Below are 25552 nucleotides of genomic sequence, written 5' to 3' on the forward strand. Positions count from 1 at the left end.
GTTTGTTGTATAAACTGCTCCAGGGATAAGATTGGGCTGGGAAAGCATTGGAGATAAATGATTGGATTTGTTTTTTTCCTGTCCATGAAGCAATCTGATTAACTGTGTAGAACATTTTTGCCTTTGTGCAAACTGCTTTAGTCCTGTGGCAGGTGCTGTAAATACAATGGAAACACCTACAGATTACAGTTCATGTACGGGCCTGAAAATGTATTGCTGTGGTGCCAAGGTGTTGGCCGAGGTACTGGGGCTGGGTATTACAGCTTCCTGGCTGCATTGTCTTTAATAGCATGGTGTGGCATAGGATGCCATGTACTATCACTTTTTAAATTTTTATTTTCTTTTTTTGAGCATCCTGAGGAATGTTGACCAAAAGTGGGTCTTGATTTGGGTTTCTCTAGAAGCAGAGCTAGATCGGGAAGTATATCTAGTATAGTTGGAAGGTGATTCTGGGATGAGCCAGAAATGGAGTGCAGAGACAGGGAAGAGAGGGGTGAATGTTGAATGAATTAAGTCAGATAATTAGCATTGTGAGCCCTGAGATAAGTCCTGAGATAAGAAGCTCTGGTGGACATTGCAGACTATCTATCAGGGCTTTTCTACCCAAGATCTGAGGCTGCTGAGATATTTCTTCAATAAGATCTGCTGTCATCCATCGAAGACTGTATCTAATGATAGTAAATAACTGGTCAAAAATGCCTGGGGGACCAGAAGAATCTTTGGTCAGAGAGTTGCATATATTTGCCCTTAAATGTCACTGTTGAGAAAAAAGCCAAGAAGTGAGAGCCCCTGGCTTAAGAATAAGATACCAAATGTAGTTGCTATACAGCCACAATGTAAGGTATATCTTTCATTTGTTTCATCTTAAAGTTGACTAAGCACATACCTATCTCCTCTGTTGAGCAGCTGGGTTAGATACCGGGAGATGCAAAAAAAGATAAACATTTGCTCTTGGTGAAGATTCACGATCTTTAATAATCCACAGCTCATCTTAAGTGCTTGCTACTTTCTACCATATGGTCTGAATTAGTCAGACCAAATAAATGGTAGTGTGGTGTTTTGGTCAATGCCAACATGACAGGTCATCAAGATGCACTCTTGAATGAAGGAAAGAGTTCTGCCATTCCCTGCATTCACTGCTGTATGCTACTATTCAATTTCACATTTTATTCTTGTCTTTCCTTTTTTTTCCTAAATGCATTCAGGAAAATATTTTTTTTCCCTGACTCTAAACTCCTATACAATGATTCCCCCCTTGTTGACATTTCACGGTTACATCCACATACCCCAAAGAATAATTATGAAAATATAATGTGAAAAAAGAGAAACATCATCATTTTAATTGGTAAGAATTAATCAAACCATAAAACCACTACATATTAACCTCAGTGAACTGTTTCAGACTCTCACCTCCAAAGTTGATATAAAGGTAACCCGAGCTCTCCTGTGAGGGCTATTCATATCTGTTAATTGTTACAATACAAGATACACTGGGTCTCAGCTGGTTGCCATTTCTTCTGTATTTGAAATGTGCTTCTCAGCAGAGATCGGAGGACACCATTGGGACTCATTTGAGTCTGACTTTCACATTAATTTTGCTGTGCTGTGAAGAGCAAAGACAAAATCAATGTCCATCAGTGATTATTCAAGGTAAAATATCTAGCGATATTGAATACCAATGGCAGCACTGGGCATAAAATTTACTTAAGGTTTGTTGAGTTGACAGCCATTTATTCCAGTCCTGCTTCATTTTCCATGTTACACTTATTTTTTCTTTTTAAAGAAAATTAAACAATTAGAAGGAAAAAAAATAAATCCTACTTACTGACTCAATTCTCCAGAAACCAGATCTATTTTAGAAGGATAGAGAAGAATGAGCATTGTAGGATTTTATAAACCTAACTAAGAATAATATCTTTTCAACTGGCAGATGCAAAAATATTTCACAGTGCATATTGACATAAAACCACGTGGCTCAATTAAATTTTCATAATTAAGGCTCTTTGTAACTCGTGACTGAACTTGAAAAAAAGAAAAGCCTGGAGCTATATCTTGGGTCCTGAATAAATATTCTTCAGCTGAACATATGCTCATGGCAAAAGAGTGTTAATACATCTGTTATTAAATTTTATTTTTTTTCAGTTATTATGATGATGAGATCCAAAAATGCTTTCAACGATATGTTATATTTTAAAGAAATTATAAACAAAAACCAAATAGCAATAGCAAGAAAATAAGAAAAACTTTATCATGCGTGAGGCTCCAGTGGAGGCTGCCTATAGAGAAGCTAACGTTTTTGGTTAAATAGTGGTACAGGAGGGGTATGGGATGGGGGAGTCCCCGTCAGCCAGTGCTTGGGTCACAAATGTCTTAATAGATATTTTTGCCCATCACATTAAATGTGTTGGTGTGCTAGGTGTACCATTTCTGTTCTTTCTAGCTGAACTCTTACCTACCATGCAACATTGCTGAACTGGAAAAGGAAAAATAAGTTCAATCAGAGTACTTAGACTTTTGTCTTTCTGACAGCAAATAACCAGTTTGAGTTGTCTATTTTTTTTCATTGACTATTTTGTATAGTTGCAATCATTTCCCAGCATCTTATATGAGAATTATTTGCCAAAGAAAATCATTTTTACTCTGCTATACTTTATAATTGCATAATTAGAATTTAGCCCTTAGGGATAGATTTACTCTTGGTTTGTTCAGCAAACAACTTCTGGGAGGCCAAGGGCAATATGTTGGATGAGATAAAGTTTTAGCCTTCTAACATTACTTGTCTTTGTTAAAAGTCTGAGATTTGATCTGATCTCTAGATAGGATGAAGTAGGACTGATGAGCTAGAAAAGGGTGAGACTGAGGCCATGGAAGGATATTTGAAATTTGGGGACTCTGGTCTAATTTAGCACCAACACCTTATATATTCTGTATTAGACAGAAGCCTTCAGAGGGGCCATTATTCCTCCAGAGCACTAGATACACAGGACTCAAGAACCTTTATATTGGATAAGTTCATGGGCACTGAGCAAAAATATCACAGGTTTGGAAAAGATTCGGATTTCCACACAGAGCATGGCATTCAGGTCACAGGGGTTGTAGGCAATATTTTAGCCTCTAGAGGAATAAGATATTGTTCTGTCCTTAATTAATTCACAATATTGTGAGGAAAACAAGACGATACTAAAAGAACAATAGCTTGAAATAAGTGCTTTAATAAAGAGAGAAAAAATGAATTCTTAGATTTCCATCCAAAGGAGATGGAATAGGGGAGATATTGAAAGCTATGGAAGAAAATAGGGCTCCCTTCACATGGTTGCATTTAAGGACAGAATTCCAACCCCTGTATCCATTCTTCTCAGAGAAGAATAGCATCCAGGGAATGAAGTTTCTGCCTAGTGAATTCCTCTCTCTCTGAATAGGACAAGGGAAAGAGTTGCAAGGCCTGAGATAAACGAACTATGTCCTGTTCAGAAGTTTTGTTCTATGTATTATCAACTCATACATTTGACTTAATAATACACAGGTTCTTATAAACTAGGGAATAGGCCAAGTTTACTTCTATCAATTGATTTCTGGTATGATTTAACATCAACACCTTCTATATCCCATATTAGACAGAAGCCTTAGAGGGACCTTTGTTCCTGCTACTTTTCTAGGTAATGCAATATCTAGAAACAAGGGTAGGCTCCACAACCATGTGTGGGCTGGCCTATGTTTGAGGATTCACATCTCAATTCCATGGTTAACTATTCTCATAATCTTTCCAATCTACTTCAACAGCTTCAGTTTTCATTACATGTAAAATGAGAGGTACAACTATTTGTGTCCCAGGTGGGATCACTATTCAAAAAATTTTGCACTAGCTTTGCTGTTCCTGGAGTTCAATACAAATGAAATCATACAGTGTGTTTCTGACTTCTTTCCTCAAAGTTTTCAAGACTCCTCTGTGCCATTGAAGTTATCAACAGTTTGCTGATTTGTAATTGCTCAATAGTGTTCCATGGTATTCATAAACCACAATATACCAAATTGTATGCATATACAGTTTCCGATGGCTGCGCCTTTGAGTTGCTTCTTACTTGCTAGCCATTAAGAATACTTTTGTCTGGCTTCTAAAAATTGAGCTTATTTGATATGGGGTATAATATCCTCCTCTCCTCTTTGCCACACACATATTCCGACAGTGTTTGTTCCTTTTCCTAGGTAGGTTCAGATAAAATTTGAATGCATGGACTCCCCATCAATTAAAAAAGTGGAAATTATTTTCACTCAAAAGACTTATTTTATAAGAGGCACATTGCATGTGTTTGGCAAAGATAAGCTCTTTCCAGCAATAGGTTCCACAGAGCTCTCATCAGATAGCTCTGTCTTCTTGTCATTGTTGCCAGTTATTGATGGTTCAGCATCCGACCTTCTTGGAAGAGCCCAAAGGAGGCTCATCTGCTAGTGTCTGATGGTGGCATGCAAATCGATGTCAAAGTTTCTGACACCAGAGGTTCTAAGTTTCTTGGTTAGTGCCTTTCTACAGAATAGAAAACCCGTGTCACAGAAAATGGTCCTGCTTCCTGCTTTCCTAGATCAGCTCAAGGACAAACACAATTGCTCTTTCAGTAGCTATCAGGAAAAAACAGAGTTGGAAAGCAGATAATTGGCAAGAATTCAAATGGCCAGTAAACTTTAGGGTAGGCTGTTGTGGGACTTGTTGATTGGTATGAAGGAAGATTAAGGTGACTGCAGACCAGAGTAATCATTCTAGATTAATAATCAATCTCTCTCTCTCTCTCTCTCTCTCTCTCTCTCTCTAATATTTTCCTTGAGGTAATTCTCTAATATCACCAATTTAGGAACTCATTCACATCCTTGACTGCAAAGAAGTCTCTTGGGACAGAGAGTAAGGCTGATGTGCCATTCTTAGTGCCTCACACTTGGACATTTTGACATATGTATTCATTTGCCTCTGACACCACACATACATAAACACACACGCTTACCATTTTCCAAGTCTGTGTTCCACCACCATGAAGTGAGCAACAGGGCTATGACGTACAACCCAAGTCTAGAATTCTTCAACAGAAAAGTTCAGTTTAATTTTGATCCTTAACTTTTATTGTTTCATCACAATGTATATTTGTCATGTTCCACAAAGGGTTAAAAAAAACTCATGTGGGAAAAAACATGTGGTTGACTTTAATAATTATTAGAGTTTCTTGATTGGGATCTGTCTTCTTAAAAAAATGCTGGTTCCTGTAAGTAGAACTTTAAGCATGGTAGGCCCTGAGGCAATAGCTGTGTGTTCGTGGTGTTTAGATATGTATTCTTATCATTCTCATTTTCTCCATGACCCTCTGTCACCTAGCCCCATATTTTTCCAAGGCTGTGGAATCAGCCTTGGACCAACTGTGCAAAGAGTAGGCTCCAAGCAGAGACCTGTAATGCCAAGACAAGCTTCCCATTCTCCACTTGGAAAAACTGAAAATGACATTGTTAATTGGGGAATGAATATCTGGAGAGTTGTGCCAATATTCGCTTATCTAACTGGCCTTTCAAAATTGAACGCACTCCCTGGAACTGCCGGATCAGATACTGTCACTCTTCACATTCTGGGGGGAGATAATTTCAGGACATTTTAGTCAGTTTCTGTTCAGCTCAGATTGTATCAAATTTGAAAGAAGGTGAAACCAACCACATCTGTTTCATTCCACTTCGTGGGGAGATATGTGAACCCCATTATGACAATCGACTTTATTTTTCATCTAGAAATTTTCCTCTGACACAGGGCAGAGTTAATCAGTTCACAGACAAAGCAGTTAGTTACTGTGAGTCTCTGAGATGAAGCATGCTATAAAAATGTATAATGGTAATAATTAGAATCATAATATTAATGATAGTGAAATTAACACTTTGACCTTCATCTTCTTCCACAGGTAAAAAACATCAAAATCTGAGCATCATCCCTGAAGGTATAACTGAAAAAAGGCTTTTCTACACCTTGTTCTTCTCAAAAGCGATTAATTTTCACATAAGAACGTGTTATTAGAATCCACAATAGTTTTAAAATATAATATTAATTTGCAAGGACATGGCCAATAATTCAAAATAACTCTTGAAACTTACTAATGACATCATCTTACTTATTATTCCACAGAGATAGGTGGCAAAATCGTTTTAGTTTTCTCGATGAATAAATGAACAATGAGACCAAGTATCGAATGCTTATTACATAGTGTTAAACATCTAAAATGCTTGCTCTTTGCAAAAAATAAAATAAAAATAGAAGAAGGATCAGTGATGAGATTGGCATATTAGAGATGCAGTGCATGGGTAGGAACAAAGAAAAAGGTAGAGACAGATGAATATCAAACACTTAAGGGAACCACTGGGGTCCCCAGTGACCTGCTCTGCAGCAGGTACTAGGATCTTTTGCTACTGATATAACAAACAGCCATTCACTTCCTGAAACTCAGAGAGGGAGATCCGTAAGTCTTCTCCTCCCCTCAAGAAGCAACTGCTGTGGAGTAGTTTAGGAAAAGGTTCAGGGTCCTCTCTCCCGCCCCTGGTGCCCTGATCCCTAATCTCTGTCCTCTTGTGATTGCCCACAATCCAGACCCTTGCTCTCTGGGAGAGCTGAGTCCACCCACTTCTCAGATACCACTTTAATGAGCTGGTTTTTAATTAATTATATTTTATTTATAGATTCTACGTATGAGAGAAAACATCCAATTCCTGCCTTTCTCAGACTGAGTTCTTTTGCTTAACATGATGATTTCATGTTAATAAATAAATGAAAAAGGAAAAAAAAAACCACCCCAAAATAAAATAACTGTGATTAAATGCAGTGTACAATTTGTAGTTAGCCAGTTTTCAAGTGTCAATTTGTCATTAACAGGCAATTATTCTAGTGAAGCAATTTTGAATTATTAATTTAGCTCTTTAGATTGTAAGGCCTAGAAACTAATTCTTAAGGAAACCCAACTAACCCAAAACATGGTTCCACGCATCTTCCCGTACATGGTAGAATTCCATTCTTCTTTATGGCTAAATGATGCTCCAGTGTGTGCGTGTGCGTGTGTGTGCGTGTGTGTGTGTGTGTGGAATATATTATGGAATATACACACCCATATGTATACATATTATATTTTCTTTTTATCCATTCATCTATTGATGGGCATCTGGGCTGATTTCATGTCTTGGTTATTGTGAACAATGCTGTAATAAACATGGGTATGCAGGTATCTTTTTGGTATTCTGACTTTGATTTGATCTTCAGGTATTACCTAGCAATGGTAGAGTTGGATCATATGTTAGCTTTCTTATTTATTTATTTATTTATTTGAGAAATCTTTATGCTATTTGCCACAGTGACTGTGCCAATTTATATTCCTGTCAACAATGTATAAGGGTTCCTTTTTCTCCACATCTTCATCAGGATTTCTTGTTGTTGTTAGTAGTGGTGGTAATAGCCATTCTGACCTGGGTGAGATGGAATTTTAATGTAGCTTCAATCTGCATTTCATTGATGGCTAATGATGGCATTTTCACCTATGTATTGGCTGCTTGCATTTCTTCTTTTGAGAAGAGTCTGTTCAGCTCCTTTGCCCATTGGTTTATTGGATTACTTGTTGTTTTGGTGTTAAAGATTTTGAATTCTTTATGTATTCTGGATATTAAGCCTCTATCAGATGAATAGCTGGAAAAGACCTTCTCCCATGCTGTAGGCTGCGTCTTCACTCTGTTGATTGTTTCTTTGCTGTGCAGAAGTGTTTTATTTTTTAAATTTGATATAATTCCATATGTCAATTCTTGCTGTTATTTAATGAGCTAGTTTTTACCTTGGGCCAGACAAGACCCAATTTCTTGTTGTGTGTGCCTTGGACTGGACACCACTCAGCTGCCCCTGAGAGCTAGGATTTGCCAGGACCCTGGATGCACAAGCATTTGCTCCCAGACTGTTCCACAAAGCATCCACACCATGGGGATGGGGGTGGCCCTGCACCTCCTGCATGTTCCAAGCACAATAGAATTAAGAGGTTGATGACTAGGAATTGATTAGGCCATGAGACCTCCATCCTCATGAATGGATCACTGCCTCATAAAGGGGCTCCTAGGGGTGAGCTGGCTCCTTCTGTCCCTTTCAACCACGTGAACACACAGCGGTCTACCTTCTACAGGATGCAGCCCACAGGTGCCAACTTGGAAAGAGAGAGCTGCTGCTGTCACCAGATATCGAACCTGCAGGCACCTTGATCTTTGATGTTCCAGCCTTATATGCATTGTAGTAACTTTGGAAGATAACAATTTTGTGTGTGTGTGTGGTACTGGGGATAGAACCCAGGGTCTGGAATATGCTCAGCAAGTACTGTACCATTGAACCACACCCCCTGCCCAAACTCAGAAGACAACTACTAAAATACAAAAGAATAAAGATCCCTTAATCCCTCTATGCAGAAGAAACTATTTGTGATATGATATTAGGGGTCATTTCTTTCTAGTATGTTTTTCTATGGCTTTAAGAAAAAAATTATAAACAAACACAATGCAAGGTATACAAACGGAGGACCTTGAATTTACAAATATAAATGAAATGATTTAGATATAACTTTAAAAATACTATATATTTTAAGGACAGGCCCAGCTTGAAAAAAATAAATAAATAAAGCAAAAAAAAAAAAGATTAATAAAGGTGATTAAATTTAGTGTACAATTTTTAGTAGCCAGTTTTCAAGTGGCTACTAATTTCTAATTAACAGGCAGTTATTCTAGTAAAATAGTTTTGAGTTGTTGTTAATTTAGCTCCTCAGATTGTAAGACCCAGAAACTAATTTGGTGCACTTAAGGAAGCCAACCAACCAATCAACCAACCAAACCAACCTAGAACAAACAGCAAAGGAGGGAATTTTTCTTCAATGGCAACTCTGGATGGTATTTGGAACTGAGAGCTGTTAGGGGTTGAGGTAGCTCTTGACTTTGTTTAATGGTGTTTCTTTTCTCTTCCCTTTATCACCTGGATCATCTTTGCCATGGTCTAGAAAAAGTTGCAGCAGAAGCCTGTCTGGTGACATAATGATTTACCATTGCCTGATTTACTGAGCAAGAGAGATAATTTGTGCCTCACCTCCAGTTCATGCCTGATCCCTCTTGGGTCAGTTTCCATCTCTAGTTCAACTAGTGGACATGCATGTACAGCAGCCTGCTATGGCTTCACTAGATGGGTGTTTTTGGTTAAGGTGACTTCTACTAAAACGACTGGTTGAATGGATATTTTCAGTATGTGCTTATTTGATGTAACTACAAGCTCATTATTATTAACATTCATCCATCAGATATTTGCTGTGTGTCCTCAGTGTGACAGTACTGCTCTAGGTGCTGAGGGCATAGTACTAAACAAATCAGACAAAAAACCCTCTTTTCATTGGTGAGATATTCTATTGGGCAGAGACAAATAGTAAACAAATAAATTGCCTAGTGTGTTCAACTCACTCAGTGGTGTGAGTGCTAAGGAGATAAAGCAGGGAAAGACATTCTAGAGTTAATAAAAGAAAGAGGGCAAGAGCCTGCCTACAGCAGGGGTGAGGAGTGAGTGGGAAAGATGGATTGCAATTTTAGGTTGGATTTATTTGATTTTTTAAAAAATTTAAATTTAGTGTACAATTGATTTTTTAAAAAATCAAATAAATTTATTGACTCTATGAAATGAAATTAGACTTGAAGAAGCCATATAGTTTAAATTATATTTTTATAATTTTATGTAAAATTAGGTTTTCATTGGTTTTATTAAATGATAATTGTAGTAATTGTTAAAAAATTCCTTAGCTTGCATGTACCAGTAAGGTTCTAAGCATTTTTTGCTTATTTCTCAAGCCTCAGACTGCTTACTTGAGTTAGGTACTGTTATGCTTCCCATTACACAGATGGGGAATTGAAGAACAAAGAGGATCTGCAAATTCCTCATGGTCTCTCAGTTAGTAAACAAAAGAATTTGTATTTAACAGTCTGATTCTGGAGCCCTGCTGTTACAGGCTACTGCTGCTTTTTGAATGACATACTATTTTTTTTTAAAAAAAATCAAATAAATCCACAACTCTGTGAAGAGGAGAGATAACTGCAACACTGATTTCCCACCAGAGATGTAAATAATGATGTCTTGCACAGATACCTCGGTGGGTCCCTTTATGCACAACAGTGATTGTATGCGTCACCTAAGTAAAACAGCACTATATAAGCTGGGTTGTAAGCTGCCTTTCCATTCAAAACTATGTGAGGGACACATTCTCAAGTCAATAAATATAGATCTATGCCATTATTCTTATTGGATTTCTAATATTTCATCTTACACATACATGGCTATTTAGTTAGGCAGCTTTTCAATTATTGCACATTTTAAGTCTTTCTCAACATTTAAGTTGTGGAAATTAATCTGTGGTCATATGTACCGTCAGTTTCCCTCTAGTCATCCCTCACATCCAATATGGATTATTGGAAGATCACTGTAGTCCTTCAGCCGTTGGTGTCTGTATTAGTCAGAGTTCCCTAGAGAAATAAAACCCACAAGAGATGTATACACACACACACACACATGCATATATATATATATTTTATTGGCAAGTTGGTTCTCTCTCTCTATATATATATACACACATACACATATATATACACACATACACATATATATTTATATTTACATATATATTTATTTACACATTTACACACATACATATATACATATATATTCTCTAGAGAAATAGAACCACAGGAGATGTGTACACACACACACACACACACACGTATATATATATATAAAATGAGATTTATTAGATGGGTTTACTCAGAAGCTGGATAACCCCACAGTGGCTATCTGTAGGCTTGAAAGCTAGAGGAATCAGTAGCTGCTCAGTCCAAGAAAATGAAGCCTCAGAACAAGAGGGATCAATGAGGCAGCTCCAGTCTGTGCCTGAAGGCCTGGAAACTCCTTGGAGAGTTGCTGGTCAGAGTTCACTTTGGAAGAATGAAGGAGCTCGAGTCTGATGTCCTCAGGTGATCGCAGCAGCAATCAAGGACACACTCAAGAAGAATCAAGCTTGCATCTATTGCTGTTTCCTTGTTCTCCCTATTTTTGTTCCATCCAAGCCCCCAACCGATAGTGCTGCCCGCACTTAGGGTGAGTCTCCACCTAAGTTTGCCGTTCCGCATGCCAATCACATCTACACGTGCCCTCTCTGAGACACCCAGAAGCTTCTGAATCTTAGGTATCTCTTAATCTGATCATGTTGACAATTCAGATTAACCATCACAGTGCCCATGGCGAAGATGACTAGAATGAAAAGTGACAACTCTTATAGGCTCCTGTAGGAATAGAAGAAATTTACTTCCCAAACCGGTGGTTTAGAGACTTGCTTGTTCAGAATGCAGAAGCAGATTTTTCCTTAATCTTCTACTTATAAGAACATTGATTCTGGTTATGGCTTGGTGCAAGTCAGTATTTGGCAGGATGCAAAAATAAAATGGAGCATCACCTCCTCCAGGATGTGACAGGCCATCCCTCTCAGGCAGGGGAGGTGCCCCATCCCTGCACCCCTGTAGGATCCCTGCTTCTGTTCCCACACATGCCACACTGCATGCATTCTAGTGATGCCTCACTTGCCTGTTCTCTCCGCTAGGTAAGATCATTAAATAAAAAGCATTTCTTCTTAATTTCTGTGCCTCTAGCACCAAGCTCACTATGATTGGTGACTAATTTCACCTTTAAAATGTTGTGGAAAAAGAGGGAAGGGAGACCTCAAGGAGAGGTGGAGAGCAGCTTGCTCCCCCGTGACTAGACAGTGGGCTGATGGTGAAAGCATGGACAAAAGAGCAAAAATCAAAAATCAAGGAGAGGACAAAAGAAAATCAGGAAGGTACCAATGTGACCGAAATGACTGATATTTTCAAATAAATAACTTTGATATAATTTGAGAAGAATAAAACATTGATGTCAGAGATAAATCTTCAGGCTTTAGGATTCTATGAATAAGAAAGTCTGTAAATTGTAGTGGTCCCTCTGAGGTCCAGACTGAGCACGGGAGGCAAACTGGACCTTGGCAAAAGTTTTATGAAGCTCCTGCCTAATCCAGCTCTCCTACAAGACTCTTCTATGGTACAGGCCAGGGGGTGGCCTCTTCTTGCACAGGGAGCTCCATTGCATCTAAGTGAATACATCTCAATAGAAGATCTTTTTTATAATTAAGAAGTTCTACAGGTTGAGCCAAAGTCCTGTTCCATCTAATGTCATTTTCTCCAACCCTCGGTGTTTCCTCCTGAACCACGTTGATTATAATGTGTTTTGTATTCTAGAATAAATATCGCCATGTCCTTGGGTCATGTTGATGTTCTGTGGTTTCACATACTCTGCCCTTCTCCTTTTCTATGACCTTGTTGATGACCTTCATCTGGTCATTTCTGCTAGAGTGATGTGCCTTATAAATGGTGGGATCCAGAATGAGAGTCCAAAATCAAAATTCTCATCATTGTTGGTGTGAACGTGACACACTCATCTACAACCCATGGGATTTAAGGAGGAAAAATATAACACCATTGCATTTGCATGTTGGGTATGGATCTGAGGAGAGAGGAACCTTTCAGAGGCAATTTTCTGTGCACTATTAGCATTTATTCAATTCTGACCTTTGAGCCATGGGTAGCTTTTGTTTCTCTTCCCCAGTGCTGATTTTCCAGGCAGGAAGTGGCCAGCAGGGGCTGGTAAATACCACAGCCAACCTTTCTGACAGTCCCTTCACTTTTCTTGACATGTCGTGGAGCATTTTCTTATTCAATCGATTCTTCCCCAACAAGTGAGGGAGAAGACTACTGCGCCCACCTCAGCGAGACTTCCAGGAGTCTCCAAATGAATGAGTGGCTCCCTACAAACTCAAGAGTCTGGCGAAATGTCACACGAGTCCAGAAGTTCTGAGATGCTGGATGGCAAGAGAAAGGGAAGGATCTTACCAAGACATTGGGGCAGCTTTCCCAGTTTTTGAGTCATATCTCAGATATCTCAGATGGCATTATTTTCACTTGCTCATTTATTAACTTTTTTTTTTTTAAAGTCATTCTGTTTTTGTTTTTAGGATCTTGTTTATTCACTAAATATCTTACTTTAGCAAGTACTAGTACTATACATCAGAAACGATGCCAGCTATTTAGAACACAAATGAACGTAGTTCCTTCCCTTTTGAAATTTACCATCACACATACACACAAGAAAGAAAGGAAGAGATAAGTGACAGAGATTGAATGGGTATCTGTTGTGCTTAGTATTGGGGAGGAAATAAAGACATGCAGAATATTCACAGTCGATTTGGAGAGGATGGTCAGAGATTTCCAGGCTGAGAGCTGAAGAATAAAATGAGGACAGTTACTCAAAAGCCGTGCTTTGGTTTTCACAGGCTGCTGCAATGAAGTACTGCAAACTGGGTGACTTAGCATAACAGAAATTGATTGTTTTAGAGACCAGAAATCTGAATGGGCTGGGCTGCCTTCCTCTGAAGGCATTATCTTCTGCAGGACCCAGACATTCCTTGGCATGTTTCTCTCTGCCTGTCTTCCTGTCGTCTTCCTTCTGTGTGTGTCCATCTCTGTGCACACTTACCCACTCCCCCACACACCCACACACACTCTGCAATTATATTGGATTAGGGTCAACCCTAATGACCTCAGCTTAACTGCAAAGAGTTCACTTCCAAATAAAGTCATGTTCTGAGGCCCTGGAGTGGAATTAGGACTTTGGCATACATTTTTTGGGAGACACAAATCCGTCCATAACAAGCAGAAGGACAGTGTTCCAGGAAGAAGCAGCACACATTGAAGTCCCTGAGTTGGAATGGAGTTGGAGGAATTGGAGACACAGAAGGCTGGTGGCCTGAATAGAGCAGGTGCGGGGAGAGGCAGCAGGAGGAGGTCAAGAGAGGAAGCTCTGGCAGCTACAAAAATAACATGGGTATTCATTCATTTTTGCTGCTGGCAGCTGCTGCAGTATCTCTTGGGGGGCATATACAAAGAGATTGCTGGGATAGTTTTGTTATTGTTGTTTTTTCTCTTTGTAGTTCATGGAGTGCAGCTAGAGATGGAGGCCCCCAAGTGGTCACGGTCATTGCCAACTTAGAAAAATTAATTTTTCTTGCAAGTCAAATTGTCACTTTTGTGTTCCCTGGATGGACAAGGAACCACAGGGGCCATCCTGTGAATCATGTCTAAATAAAACTGTGAAAGACAGCAGGACATGGACTTTATAGCACTTCAGAGTCAGATGCCAAGTAGCTTTCTCCAGGGATCACACCACTGTGCTGGCTGCTCGCTTTGCATAAAGAGGGCTGGGTACTAAGTGCAGAGAAGGAGGAAGAGGTGAAAATGAGCATCACAGAGTTTTGATCCCACTTCAACTCAGCCGCGGTGGGCTAGTATATTCCAGAAATTGAACTTTAGGTCATCTATGACTTTAGTTTGCCAACCATCCCCAAAGATTTTAGATGGAAAAAAAAATGTATGTGCATGGATCTTTGTTTATCTTCTTGATGATCTTATTTCTGTTTCCTTCACCCTGTCTAAATCTATTGTCAAGCATGAAGGTTTATATTTCTTATTTTATCTCACACTTAAACCCTGGGCCTGACTCTCTCTCATAGTGAATTAAATAGAACTGATTTTTATTTTTAATTTTTGAACTTCATGTATACATTGTCCTTTTAATGTTTCAACAACCTTGCAAGGTAGGTATCTTAACTGCACTCTAAAAAGAAGTAATTTGAGGTATAGAAAATTTAAGTAGTAATAAGGGTATGGCAGAGTACCTTGTGTTAGTAGCATGAACTGAGAGTCACTCAGCTGAGTCAAATCTGGGCTCTGCCATTTCTTACCTGTGTGACCATAAGCTAGTTATTTAACTTCTTCAAGTCTCAGTTTCCTTATCCAAAAAGTAAAGGTGACAGTAATACTGACATCCCAGAGGTAAACATCAATGCTAAATGAGTAACTATGTACAAAGAACTTACAGTGGGAATCTGGCATAGAGTATGTACTTAATGTTATTTCCTGTTAAAAACTGAGTGTGAATCTTAGTTGCAGAACTTGCAAGTTGGATGTACTTGGGCAAGTAGTCTTTTTACCAGCCAGTCTAGCATTATTGGGAGGGCTAAAGGAGACATGCCTTGCTGGTTATTTAGCATTTTCTGTGGCCTAAATGAGCATTGTATGAGATGAAGTCTGAAAGGAAAATATTGTGTATGGTTTTATAAATCAAGGTAAAGGGTTTGGATTAAACTTCCAATGCCCTTTAGAAAGAGTTAGAGAGTTTTAATTAGAAGTGAAAGGCTGTATTTTAAGTTTTATAAAGATCAGTTTGGCTACTGTGACTCAATAGAAAGGTTGGGATCAGGAGGTGAAGTGTAACAGCCAGTAGGCTATTTTAGACATTTAGTTAACACAGGCGGGTGTTCAGGATTGTGGAAGAAATGGAGGTGGAGACCCTGGGTTCAATCTCCAGCACCACCAAAAAGGGATCTGATTTAGGATTTTTTTTTTTTTGAAGTACTATCAGACAAACTTGCTCATGGATTGGATGTGGGAAGTAAGAGAAGCTGGTACTGATTACTAGAGGAGGATGGTGCCATTTACTGAGAAAGACAAGGAGGGAGGAGGTGATGTCGTGAGTCCTTCTGGGGCATTTGAGTTTGAGGTGCTCTGCTTGATATGAGATGTTGGTTGATCAATAAATGAGTAAATGTTCAATGTTCTCTGTGGGATTTATTTATGCTACAATCACACAACCCCCAACATCAACAAAAAGTTCAGAAAGTTGACTTAGATTTTAACATTAACTATACCTCTCCTGAGAAGGTAAGAGAAGATCAACATCCATGGGTAAAGGAAGAAAGCAAGCACCCTAATGATAAAGTTAATAGAGCTGTGATGGAATATGTGGTTTCATTTCGGCTACTCCAAAATATGAGATCATTCACAACATCTGAAAGTTAGAATTACACTGACCATTTGCATCAGGAAAAATGTGGTTTTTCCTCTTAAGAAATTGAAATGGAAGGCATATTTAATAACATTGGTATCAAGAATTTTAAAGCAAATCAGAAGCAAATGCCAGAAGGCCCTCCATTCTAACCATACTATTTAAAGAAGTAGCTTGCAGTATACATGAGAGGGATCAAGGTGGTATCTTTTACATCTCTGAGGTATTCCTAGTTATCATGAATTCTGGCAAATGGTTTGTACCTTTAAAAATTGGGTAAAAAAATGGAAGAGAGGCCTGGGGTAAAACAGTTACCTAGCATGCATGAGGCTCGGGGTTCAATCCCCAGTCTACCAAACCTCGCCCCAAGACTTGCATTATTGGAACTCACATGGGCACCAAAAATTAGCATCATCCCCAAGGAATGCAAGACTGAATGTGATGGTCAACATCAAAGCTTTATATTTGAGAAATCATACTTAAATTTAAAATTGTTCCCAGTGTTATGAAATCCCCCAAGTCTTATGAATTGAATTTTGCCACCTAGATCCTGCTTGAAATTAATATGCTGAAGTCCTATAACCCCCCACTATCTCAGATCATGGCCTTATTTGGAGATGTGGTCTTTACCAGATAATCAAGTTAAAAGATCATTTGAGTGAACCCTAATCTAGTATGATTGGCATTCTTAAAAAAAGGGAAAATTTGCAGAGATACACATAGAAGGAAGATAATTGGAAAAGACACAGGGAAAATACCATATTCACAAGCCAGGGAGAGAGGTATGGAACAGATTCTTCTCTCAATCCTTAGAAGAAATCAGTCCTGCCCATATCTTGGTTTAGACTTCATGTCTCCAGAACCATGATAAAGTAAATTAATGCTGTTGAAGTTACCTAGCATTACTGGGGAGACCCTGGTAAATTAATATACCCAGGCCATGCAATCCGGGTTCCTACAATCATTTTTAGATTTCAATGGCCAGATAGCCTTCTTCCTGACATTTAGGTGCATATAGTTTACCAAAGTGCTTTTTAAACCCTTTTAGAATCACCTAGAGAGCTTCTGCAACCACAGAATCCTGGGTCTCTGCCACTGGAGATCCTAACTCAATAGGCATTGTGGGGTGCCCAAGTGTTTGCATTGATAGAAAGTCTCAGGTGCTGCTGATAGCTGCCATTCTGCAGACCACCCTGAGGGGTGTTGGTCTACACAATGCCTAGGATATGCTAGATGCTCAATAAAAATAAAATGAGCTCATTTTAGGAATTCTGCTGTAGATAAGAATCAAACCCACAAGGGGTTATCCCATTCCATGCTCATTCCATGATAGAGGTTATGCATGGGATTTATAGAATTCACACTTGGTGGGAGTGAGTTTTGATAGAGACTTTGTATCGAGCAAGGCATCATTTGAAGCCAAGTCCTTTAACCAAACTTAATTCTGAGGTGGTTGAGGGGGAAAGGGGTTTGAAGGATAGGAGTAATCGCTGCTGCCAGATGTCTACAGTTGAAAGTGATTGGAAATGGTGGCCGGGTCAGAGAATGCTAATCACCCATGAAGTGGGCTGGCCACGACTCTGACACCCGCGTCTCCTGGTGCACTCCGCGGTAGGTGCATCTTTGCTGAATAAATACAAAGTGATCTTGACGGGAAAGGAGACCTCAGCAGTCCTACAAAAGCAATTTTGCAAGCTGTCTGGCCGTGGAATTAGTGGAATGTTTGCTCAGGAAGAAACCGCTGACGTCAACTTTGCTCTCTTTGTATCTCAAGGGCAGAGTTAGCCTTGCCTCTGGCCGGCGCTGACACCCACAGAGGGAAGAATGACTTCCAGAGGGAAAGGTTAAAGCACAGGGCAGCTGGGCATCCACGCTCCCATTCCCTCCCTCCCCCTGTTTGTCATCTCCCTGGCAAGGTGAATTCAATGCCCAGTAATTCCTTCTGACTTTCTAACAGCTGTGGGACACACAAGTGTGAGAAAAGTCATTCCGGTACTAACAGGATTAGCTCAGCTTCATAACCTAATCACTCTGGCCAGAGAGAATAAAGAGGAGGGCAGTGGGCAGGAGGCAGGAGAAGAAAGGAGAAATGGGGAGTTTTCTCTGAATGCCAAGAGACCATTGTGGGTGTATGTGTGCGTTTTGTCCAACTCACAGAGGGTGGCCTCTTTTCCATTTAAGGAGGCCTGTTAAGTATGAACCGGGAGCATGTTTTATCTCTGCACCCCTGAGAAGCAATCCCAAGGCCTGGCACATAAGGTCCTTTTAAAACTTTGCTTGAAGGCATCAGTGGGACCTTCCTAAGACCACACTTTAATCTCGCCGTAACGTAGAGGTAAGGGTTAGATTACGTACCACAAGAAATTTCTCATTCTCATATTAATAATGATAGAAGGAGCAATTAATTAAGAGAAGCAGAATAGTATCGTACTATGAAGACTTAGGGGAGCTTGAGAAAAATCACATGATTTCTAGGGAAACTTATTTGGGTGAGTCAAACAGAGATTAGACTGATTGTTCTTTGGTAAATCCATGACTATTTAAATATTTTCAGCACAAGCTCCTTGCAATGTTCTGTTGGGGACATACCAATTAATAGGATATCATGAATTAATTTTGATTGTGTGTGTCTTGTATATCAATTGATAAATACTCCTAAGCTTAGAATCTGTGTTTGGATATGCAATCTTAAGCAATATAAATGTCTTAATGAATGGGTCACATAATAAATAGACCATAGCATAAATGGTTAAATCATGAATTTTGGAATTTAGATAGAACTGGTATTTGAATCTTACCTCTTTAACTTACCAGCTGTGTGGCATTGGACAAGTTGCTTACGTTCTCTGATCTTCAATTTTCTTATCTAAATAATGGAGAAACTGATGAATGACTGTAACTTTAGACATCATAATTCATCTTTTTCCTTGAAGAAGGTGATGGGGGTATAAATTCTTCAGGTGGGAGAGCTTAGAGACATTGGATGCTAGGTACATTTTTCCCATTCACTTAAGAGATATGAATGGATTAAACATTATTTGATGCAAAGATAAATAAGACACAACCCCTGTATTCGGGAAGCTTCTGTCTGGGGCAGATAAGTTTTCACATCTAATTTCCCTGGATGAAAAAAAGGCATCATTCTTGAGACCATATTTTAATATCACTGTGTGCAAAGGTAGAGTGATATGACCTACCTCCTAGACTGGACTCAATGTTTAGCCACAAAGAATTCTTGCTTTCCCCTTGTGTTCCTTTGTCTGATACACAGATCATGTCTGCCAATCTCAATGCAGACTTTGAGAAGCACTGCGAAGACAGGTGGATTTACTGAGCCAAAACAGAGATAGATGGGTTTGGGAAAGGAACAGAACCAGAGATTTTTAACCCGGTGATAAGCAGCAGATGGGGGACGAATGGATACTACCTACGTTGGGTGAAGTCTTGCTCTCCCAGAGGAAAGATTGCCAATAATACTTTTGAGTGTATCTAGGTTACACGTTATTAAAGAAATAGAAAAGTAGAAAGCATAGTTGATGAGCATGAGGAGAAATTAAGATTTCCATGTTCAATCAGAGATTGACCAGTGAGTGACTGGCAGCGACGAGGGAGGTTCACTCCCTGATGATTTTTTGTTTTCTCACAGTAACAATTGTTCACTTAGTCATCAAAGTTTAATTTGGTGTCCTTTCTGTGTTAGGTGCTAATCTGGCTCATGGTTAGAAAGTAGAAAGAAATATATCTAAATGTATTTAGGAGCACATGACTAAAGACATGACATGAACAATGTGATTTAGCTCTAATTACTATAATAGCGCCATATATGGTATTACAGGAAATAGATAGAATGCATGAATTGAGATAGAAATGAGCATATTTCTCAAAAGATGTGGCACTTGAATGAAGCCATCTCTTTTTAGATGGATTATTATTTATCCTACTCTTATGTGAAAGGTAAGATAATACTCGGTGTGGCTTTCTGTCACCAACTACAATTGGTTTAAAAAAAATCCACATTTTCAAAACTTAAGGGGTAGGAGTATGAGGAAGGAATCAAACTTCAAGCACTAGATGAACATCTCTCTCCTCACCCCTCCCTTTTCTTTTCTTTTCTTTCTTTTTTTTTCTTTCTTTCTCCCCCTCTTCCCTTCCTCTCTGTCTCTCTCTCCCTTTTACTCTCTTTCTTCCTTTCTCTGAGGTCTGAGAGTCCTTTTCCAGGAACATCTTTGAAGGATTCTGATCGAATACATTTCATCAAAGTAGCATCTTTAGGATAATCTCCTCCAAATCTATTTTTGCAGGGGACGAGAGGAAGATATGTGCAGCTTTTCTAATGTCTATGAATGAATCATGGAGTCTGACGTTTGTCTGGCTTGTTTTGTTATGAACATTTTGTGGCTATAAAAAAACAAACAGAGAAACATTGTACTGTTGGAAGGCATAATGAAAGAATATATAATTTAAGCAAAGCCCCAACTAAAACATGGTAGGCTTATATCTAAGTTTTTCATTACTACGAAATGTAAGCTATTTTTAATTTTTTTCTTTCCAAGTGGAAGATACCAGATGTTCATCTGTTACCATGAAAGTCTATTTTAATTGGCAGTTGTGGTCTCAGAGTAATTTTAAATTGCTACCAGGCTGTCACTTTCGCTTTTGCTGACTTGCAAGGAGGTTTAATGTTTCCCCCACTGGGCTAGACTTTATCCTTCCATTTGGAACCATTGGATCGCTTCAATTTATGACAAACTTAGATGAGATTTAAATAGTCCACAGAAATACAGTGAAAATGCTTCTGAGTGGAAGTGCGATGTTTTAAAAGTGCTCTGAGATCCGCAGATAGAACCTCTTACGTGGAATCGTGTGCAGCAGGTAGAGGTATCCTGGCTTAGGAAAAACAGGCCCACTAGTCGGGTTTAATTATTATAATATACCCATAACAACTACCGGTTAAGCAACCACTTCACATAAAATGTGTAATGTGATTATTAGAGTGGCTGATAGAATTAGAACTCAGATCTTCTGTCACTACCCCGGCTGGCTTTATCCATCTTGCTGAATGCACCAAGGAACTTTTATGACCCTTTTGTGTGAATAGGCTGATGTGGAAGTAGAAATTGAAGAATGTGAAGGGTATAAGCAAATATATGGGGCCAGAAGTCAGGGTCTGGAATTTATCTTAGCTCTTCTGCTAGTTGATTGTGCAATGCCTGGTTCTGTATAGTGGACCTCTGGGGTGACACGACTCTAAAGGTTTTCTCTAATTCTTTTAAGAATTTATAAATTATATTCTCCTTTTATCTACTATGAATAATTTGGCTTTACCTCTTTCTACCCTGGGGCTTTTAACTTTCGTCAGATATATAGTCCCAATGTCTCCTGTGTTCTCTGAGAAATAATCTTGTGCATAGCATAGGAACTTTAGGGAAAAGCAGAACTGGGTGTGCGTTTCATACCTTGAGCAAATTATTTCAACCTCTTTGAACACCTTTTAAATGGAGATATATACATACATATCTCCATCTCCTAGGGTTAATATGAGGCTAGACTGAAATAAATTATGTAAAATTCTTAGTAAAGTAGAGTTAGTGAGTGGAAGGGCATGGATATGTTGAGCGTTAGTCCTTTCTACTCAGTTGTTTTCCAAAGTGGTGGCACCTATTCCTACTCCCAACACCAGCCCTTCCTGAGAGTTTCAGTTCCTCCACGTCTTCTTTAACCCTCTGTATCTTCTGTCTTTTTAATTTGTGCCATTCTGGTATAATATGGGGTCTTCATTCATTTTCTGTATCTGCAGCAAAATACCAAAGGCCAGCTTAATTTATAAAGAATAGATGGTTTATCCAGCTGATGGCGGAGAAGCTACATCTAGCAAAGGCTTTCTTGCTGGTAAGGACTCTATGCAGAGTCCTGAGGTGGCGAAAGGCATCACCTGTGTAAGAGGGGTGCATTCAAGGGACATTGACAATTGGCTTTTATAATAGATCCACTCTCAAGGTAATCCATTAATCCCACCTGTCCAACTTCCTGTTCTCTATAATGAGTATGAAATTTCAGCATTGGTTTGGCTGGGGCCATTCAAACCATAACATATCATTTTATTACATTTTGATTGTAATCATCCCAATGACAAAAGGAGTTTAGCACCTTTTGGTATGTTGATTGGCCACTTGCATCTTCTTATGTGAATTTCCTGTTTTAAGAATTTCCTGATTATGGGTCAGTCACCTTATATCAGAGAAAACATTTGGCATTTGTATTTTTGGGATTGGCAAACTTCAATTAGCATCATTTTCTCCAACGCCATCCATTTACCTGCAAATGCTATGATTTTATTCTCTTTTATTGCTGAGTAATATTCCATTGTGTGTATATGCCACATTTTTTAATCCATTCATCTACTGAGGGGCATCTAGGTTGGTTCCACAGTTTAGCTATTGTGAATTGTGCTGCTATAAACATTGATGTGGCTGTGTCCTTGTAGTGTGCTGTTTTTAAGTCCTTTGCATATAGACCTAGGAGAGGGATAGCTGGGTAAAATGGTGGTTCCATTCCCAGTTTTCCAAGGAATCTCCACACTGTGTTCCATATTGGCTGTACCAATTTGGAGGAATAGACCAACTCTAGATAGGGCAGAGGGGTGGAAGGGCAAGGGAGGGGACAGGGATTAGCAATGATTGTGGAATATGATAGACATCATTATCCAAAGTTCATGTATGAAGACATGTATTGGTGTGAACATACTTTATATACAAACAGAGATATGAAAAATTGTGCTCTATATGTGTAATCAGAATTGTAATGCATTCCACTGTCATGTATTTAAAAAGTAAAATCAATTAAATATTAAAAAATAATTTCCTGAAATAAATTATGTAAAATTCTTAGTATAGTAGAGTTAGTGAGTGGAAGGGTATGGATATGTTGAGTGTTAATCCTTACTATTCAGTTGTTTTCCAAAGTGGTGGCACCCACTCCTACTCCCAACACCAGCCCTCCCTGAGAGTTTCAGTTCCTCCACGTCCTCTTTAACTCTCTGTTTCATGTCTCATATTAATATTGCAAAAAAGATGCATGTTGTAATAGTTTCCCAGGGCAGCTGTGACAACTTTCTTTGAAGTTGGTGTCTTAAACAATAGAAATTTTCTCATGGTTGTGGATGCAATCGGAGTGTGAGCAGGGCCAGGCTCCCTCTTGAGGATCTGGGGGAGTTTGCTTCCTTGCCTGTCCCAGTGACTAGTGGCAGGAGGCTTTCCTCGACTTGGGGTTGTATTTCTCATTTCTGTTCCATCTGAGTACAATATTCCCAGGGCTCCCCCCTGACTTTTTGGTCTTGGAATTGCCTTCTCTTATCTCTTATATGCATAAAGTCATTGGATTTAAGTTCTACTCTGGATCTAGGATGATTTCATCTTAAGATTTAACTTGATTACATCATATTCAGAGCTACCAGGAATTAGGGCTTAGGCATATCTTTTTGGGAGACACAAGTAAACTCCATATATATATATATATATATATATATATCTCACATATGTTCTTCAGTTTGTGACTTGTTTTTTCACACTTTTAATGATAAACCGAACTTCTTAATTTTAATGTGATACAATGTATAATTTTTCCCCTTATAGCAGGAATTCTGGGTTTCTGTTTAAGAAATAAATATCTGTCCCAAAGTATTAAAATTCTTCTTTTATGTTTTCAACTAAAAGTTTTTTTCCTTATGTATTTAGTTTCACAATCTAAGTGTAATCAACTTTTGTGTATGGTGTGAGGTAGAGGTTAGATTTTTTTTTTCCTCCTTATGGATATCCAAAATGACCCAACACTAATTATTGAAAATATGATTCTTTTTCCAAGTGACTGGGTGGGTTTATTTTATGATATTCTATTCCATGGATAATTTTTTCTAACTTTGAAGTAGTACTATACTATATTGTAATTCCTTTAGCTTTATTACTAGTTTTGATATCTAGAAAAATAAATCTTCCATTTTTGTTTTTTTTAAGATTTTTATGACTGTTTTTGACTTTTTGCATTTCTTTTTTTAATAGAATTTTTATTTTTATTTTTTACTTTTGCATTTCTATGTAAGTGTTAACACTAGCCAGTAAATTTATCTCTTCATACATACTTGCAGGAATTTTTATTAGAATTAGATTCAATTGATGAATCTATTTGAAGGGAATTGATATTGTAATTATTTAGGTTTTCTTTAGTTTGTCTCAATGATAGATTGTTATTTTCAACCTAGAGGTATTGCACATCTTTCATTGATTTATTTGTAGGTACTATTTTAATACAATCATAAATGACACTGTTGTACAAATTCACTGTTTAATTTTTGTTGCTGTATAATTTTATGTGTTCACCTTATATCCAGCCACCTTGTGACATTCCAAAAGTTATTCCAAAAGTTCAATCCTGTCATCTGTGAAAATGAATTTTATTTCATAATTTCCAATCTTTAGTACAGTTAAAATTTTGATACTCCAATCATTTTATATGTATAAATAAAAAAGAACCAATCACATATAAATAACTGATGAGCAGAAAGAGAGTAGAGGAAGAAAAATGGGGCAGGAGAGAGAGAATGGGAAGAAAGTGGGGAGGGAAAAGAGGGGATCGTGAACTGAAATCAGACTCCATTCATGTTTGTGGGGATGAACCCAACTATTATGTACAACTATAAAGTTCAAATAAAAAATGTTTAAAAATTTATCATTACTCCTCTACCTCAACTAAACAGATCCTCACATCATTAGCTTTCCTATTCTCCTATGCTTCTTTCCCTTTTGCATAATTTGACTATTTTAATTCCCTCAAAAAATAGCATCTTGGGGCTGGGGTTGTAATTCAGTGGTACAGTATCTGCCTGGCACGTGTGAGGCCCTGGTTTTGATACTCAGCACCATATAAAGATAAGTAAATAAAATAAAGCTATTGTGTCCATATAACCTATACAAATATTTTTTTAAATAGCATCTTGTTGAAGAAAGAATTAAATTGATATTCCTTAACTTGACATTCCTTGCCCTTCAAGATTTGGAGAGATCATAAAGTCTGGTGATTAAAACACAGATTCAGGAGCACATCAGCTTGATTTGAATTCAGACTATGCAGCTACCAAGTGGATGTTCTTGGGAATGATATTTCATCTCTATTTTGATTTTGTCATATGACATAGTAATATTATCTACTTTATAAGGTTTTATGTGGATCAAATGGGCATATATATACATATATCTATGCATAGCCAACTAACAAGCTTAATAAACATGAATTTTATTAATGTGTTGTCAAAGCCCACATTTCCAATAATAATAATAATATAGGCAATAAATTGTAATCACCCCTTACCAAGCCCTTGGTGTGTAAGGGCTCTGTGACACAATTTACATGTAAAAAAATAGTTTAATTGATCTAGTATCTAGTTTAATTGATGATAATTTGGTTTTGTAAGTGTCATTATGCTCTAGGATAAAACAATAATCAGTGACACGTTTTCTAACCCTTCCCACATATACCCTCCTCAAACGTGCTTCACACTCTCCTGTGTTCACA

Source organism: Marmota flaviventris, chromosome 18 (assembly GCF_047511675.1).
Source record: "Marmota flaviventris isolate mMarFla1 chromosome 18, mMarFla1.hap1, whole genome shotgun sequence".
Lineage (NCBI taxonomy): Eukaryota > Metazoa > Chordata > Mammalia > Rodentia > Sciuridae > Marmota > Marmota flaviventris.